Genomic DNA, 5119 nt, shown 5'->3' on the forward strand with positions numbered 1-5119 from the left:
TCTCTTCCATGAGAGTAAGGGAGGACTACTGAACTGTCCTCGCAACAAAGCAGCAGTTGGTAACATTCTGAAGCTGCTGAACATGAAGCCAAAGGTAGTTCACCCATGTTCTATGTGTATATCCATCATTCATTCATGATCATTCATGAATTGGACACACAAACCAGACTTAGCTGGTTAGCAAAAACAATACATGCAAAAGGAGACATTTTAACTGAAGCATTTTATTAGACAGGGTCCAAGAGTGTAAATAATGTGTTTTCATTTAAATATGAGTATTTGTTATTTTTAATCAAAGTGTACTGAACTTCTTTATTCAGTGTATTGAAATATTGTATTCATAGGTGATAGATGTTGTCGTGGACATCCCTGATCTCAGAAACAGGCCAGTATGTATATTTTCATTTTAGGAGTTGCCGCTTTACTCAACAGCTGACAAAATACCCAACAATTGTATACCACTATATGATGTCATCTTTTAGTCTGATACATATAGCTTTAATACAAAGTTTATACAGATACCTTTTGTATATAATTTGCTAACTTTCTCTCTGCTGCAGCACACGTTTCTTGGAAGTAAGTACTATCTTTAAATCATACATTAAAATTATATATATGTACAATATCTACATTCCCTTGTCATTTAAGAAAACTGCTATTGGGGGATCAATGTTGATGCCTGTAAGAAAAACAGACTTTAAACAGATGGAGGCAGTGTTTGACTTCAGTTGCAAAACCACATCCACCACTTTCTCACTTGAAAAACTATTATGAAGGAAGTGCCTCCTGTCTCGTTTCAAAGACATAGTTCATCTTGATAACTGGATTGCCTTATTACCAAATAAGCACAGTGGACTACTAGTGTATTCTTCCCCTTGAACTACTTTTGATGTAATACAATTAAAAATATAACGCATTATATCTAGATAGTGTGAATTATGTCTACATTTTCTTCATATTGTCTATGTCTCGAAAGGCATGTCAGGGATGGTGAGATTCTTCATATTTGTTGTTGGCAATACCTTGGGTGCTCATGTGGATTTGACAAGACATCTCGTCATCAGAGGAGGCTGTACTGAAGGGATGTCACAAGAGGAAAGTGATGTCATCATGTCTTTCTGTCCTATCGTCTCTCGTGCTGGGACTGATATTGAAGCAGCACTGCAGCAGATTCCTGGTAATTTAGTCAGGGCAGAATCAATCCATCCAAAATGAATCAGAAAATAGGCAAATAAAATTGTAATGAGGTGAAGTGTATTTTGTTTTCCTTTTGACAGCTGGTAAACCTGTCATTCTGGTAGTACTGCATCACACCTTCAACCCAGACTACACTGTACCTGACAGCAGCAGACTAGTGACCAGAAGTGATGTAATACTCACAGTGGACTGTCTCTTCCATGAGAGCCAGGGACTATTGGAGTGTCATCGCAATGAAGCAGCAGTCAAAGAGATTCTGAAGAAGCTTAATATACATCCTGAGGTATTAACTCACCACTGCCATTTTTTGTTTCACTTTGTTAGTTATGTACCATGAGATCTAAAGATAATGTTTTAATCTTGAATTCTTTGACAAACTGAATCTGGATCTGTCTGTATGGGTCTGCTCATGGTATGACAAACCAATGCAAATGACAAAATACATCAGCATTATACTGCATTATACCCTCTCAACCAATGTTCATATTGGGATTTTTTTTAAAAGCAGGGCCTATTTTTGTCATGATTTCTTCAGCTTTTGTATTGTTGGTCAAAGTCCTATTCAGAGGTCTACGTGTAGCTAGTAATGTAGTAAATATACAGTACAACCTCCATACTATTCTGAGGGTTCTGAAGCCAATGTGTCGTTTTCCGATTGTTTTAATTTCCAGATGGTGTCTTCCAGTATCCTTGATTGCACCAGGGCAGTCAGGCGTTGTAAGTCCATCGTTAATTAAAACTAAATTCTACAACATTACACTATTTACAGTTGCTTATATACACGTTATATTCATAACTAATAACTATATAATCCATATATGTAGTTGTTGGTAATTATGACATGTTTTTATAGAGGTTATATTGTTTGCATTTCAGAAACATAGACTGTATTGTGATAATTGTACTTTACTGTAGCTAACTAACATACAGCTTTTATGTTTACTACTATCTTACAGGTTGCCCGAGATCACCATTTGCATTTGTTGGGCCCATTATTTTTCTTGTTCTTTTGTGTTTGGTGGTATTTTTGATTGTTTCTTTCAGGAATAACCTAATGGAAACAGAGCAAGTAGGTCTAAACAGCAATAGAGGAATAAACTGTGGAAATTACACAAACAACACAGATAAACTGACTTAATTGTGCATTAAAAATAATGAATAAAGCCTAATAAAGCACCTACTCTACCTACCTCTATCAATCAAGATAGTGTATTAGTTTAAGATTGCACGATGCTCATGTAATATTGTAGGCCTACTCTGATTGTATATTCTGTGTTGTCACTTTATTCTGCTTTGACTGCCCTTCTTTTAAATATTAAAGTCATTGAATTTCAGTTGCTTAATGAGTGAGCCATTGATGAAGCACAAATAGTCATCATTACACTTTGACATTAAGAACATGAACCTGTGTTGGGGTAGGAGAGATAATGCGTTGATAACCAATTGGGAAGGTGGTATTTACCAGTTGTGAAGTCGTAAAAACCAGTTTGCACTCGTTGAGAAACGCTGATTGGCTAAAGGCAAACAAGCTGCGTCAACCATAAACTAAAACTACAGCTATGCATAGCTGCAGGAAGTAGGCGTACTGGGTGTGCTGCCGCACCCCCTGAAAAATGAGAATCCAAAAGTAAATATATATACAGTGGGGAGAAGAAGTATTTGATACACTGCCGATTTTGGAGGTTTTCCAACTTACAAAGCATGTAGAGGTCTGTCATTTTTATCATAGGTACACTTCAACTGTGAGACGGAATCTAAAACAAAAATCCAGAAAATCATATTTGTATGATTTTTAAGTAATTAATTTGCATTTTATTGCATGACATAAGTATTTGATCACCTATCAACCAGTAAGAATTCCGACTCTCACAGACCTGTTAGTTTTTTTTTAAGAAGCCCTCTTGTTCTCCACTCATTACCTGTATTAACTGCACCTGTTTGAACTTGTTACCTGTATAAAAGACACCTGTCCACACACTCAATCAAACAGACTCCAACCTCTCCACAATGGCCAAGACCAGAGAGCTGTGTAAGGACATCAGGGATAAAATTGTAGACCTGCACAAGGCTGGGATGGGCTACAGGACAATAGGCAAGCAGCTTGGTGAGAAGGCAACAACTGTTGGCGCAATTATTAGAAAATGGAAGAAGTTCAAGATGACGGTCAATCACCCTTAGTTTAGCCTACTCAAACACCCGGCTCAAACAGAGAGGGATGCTATGTTAGCTATCTGGCTATGGCTATTGTAAGGGTGTGAACTGGCGGCAGAGAAGTCAGACGCAGGAGAGAAAGAACTGTGTTTCCAACGGCGCAGTTTATTTACAAAAACCCACCCGAAAACATAATAATAAAAATCAATGGGTAACATAACTGTCACGCCCTGACCATAGAGAGCCCTTGGTTCTCTATGGTGTAGTAGGTCAGGGTGTGACTAGGGGGTGTTCTAGGTTATATATTTCTATGTTGGTGCTCTTGGTATGGTTCCAATTAGAGGCAGCTGATGTTCGTTGTCTCTAATTGGGGATCATACTTAAGGGTTCCCTGTTCCCACCTGCTTTGTGGGATATTGTTTTTGAGAGAGTGCATGTAGCGCCTCAGTACTGTACGGTCGTTGTTTGTTTGTTTTAAGTTTCACTTAATAAAGATGTGGAACTCCAATCACGCTGCGCCTTTGTCCGTCTCTCCACGCGATCGTGACAATAACCCGACGCACACTAGTACAGATGTACACATACACTTACAATAAACAATCACTGACAAGGACATGAGGGGAAACGGAGGGTTAAATACACAACATGTAATTGATGGGATTGGAACCAGGTGTGATGGAAGACAATACAAACCCATGGAAAATGGATCAGTGATGACTAGAAGGTCGGTGACGTCGACCTCCCGAACAAGGAGATGGACAAACTTCGGCCGACGTCGTGACAGCTATCCAACATTGGAACTCTTCAAGTCGAGGTAAGCTTTTGGTTTTATTAATTTATTGCCACCAAGGCCCGCCAGTGTAACTGCAGAATTGCCTTTTGACTGTACACTGTACTGCATGATTGTAGCTGGTTTCCTAATGCGTTAGTTCTAGTAGTTCTCGTTGACTATGACTTGACAGTGATGTAGGGTATGTTTAGCGGTCATGATATGAAGGTTTGGCTTGGAAAGGTTTTTCTCCTGGTCAGAGACAGCTGATGTTTTGTGCACTGAAGTCCACAAGTAAATGGTAAAGGTGAGAGGAGGAGAGTGCGTAGATGGTTGCAAAAAGGAATTATATATACAACTTGCAAAGGGATCATGCTGTTATGAAAGTGAACTGTGTTTGCGTGTGATCAGGGGTGCACCTACGGTATTGTAAAATGGTATTCATAGGCTATGTTGTAGCAACCTCATGATGGGTACAGTCGAAATTCTAGTATAATGTTGTTGCCTACACCTATCGATGTTACATTGAGCTAGGTGAATGGAATATGAATTACAGTCATCCAATATGTGCCGTGCTCATTAAAAAATAATCTTAAACGGGACACCGACCACCCCTGAATCTAAATGATCAGACCAAAAACATGCAAGGAAAACTGATAGGGTGAAATTATGAAGCAAGTGGCTGGAGAAATACAGCTTCACTCTATCCAATCAGAGCAGCAGGATCAACGTACAGCCCGCCCTTATTTTTACAGACAGCCAGCTGAGTTATACAGAAAATTGCCCATATCAGTGGTGATACTCATTTTGTCCGACTACTCGGCACAATCCTAGTATATGCCACTGTACTCAAAATGTTACCTTTTCTACACTGATTAATTGAGAAAATTGAAATACTGCTAGTTTTACAGAAAACTGCCCTAGCAGTAGCCACCACAGCCATTTAGAATGGCAATGTCAGCCAATCAGCTCCTTTGTTGTTCAACGCTACGTGCCATTCCA

General features: G+C 39.0%; 1 long non-coding RNA gene across 1 annotated transcript; it reads left to right on the forward strand.

Annotated features, from left to right (window-relative positions):
* Positions 1 to 345: 345 nt before the first annotated feature.
* LOC120024043 lies at positions 346 to 1453 on the forward strand. The gene is made up of 4 exons (XR_005472800.1): positions 346 to 389; positions 561 to 576; positions 977 to 1177; positions 1278 to 1453. It is a non-coding gene; the product is annotated as an uncharacterized LOC120024043 (long non-coding RNA).
* Positions 1454 to 5119: the final 3666 nt, after the last annotated feature.

Source organism: Salvelinus namaycush, chromosome 29, assembly GCF_016432855.1.
Source record: "Salvelinus namaycush isolate Seneca chromosome 29, SaNama_1.0, whole genome shotgun sequence".
Classification (NCBI taxonomy): Eukaryota; Metazoa; Chordata; class Actinopteri; order Salmoniformes; family Salmonidae; genus Salvelinus; species Salvelinus namaycush.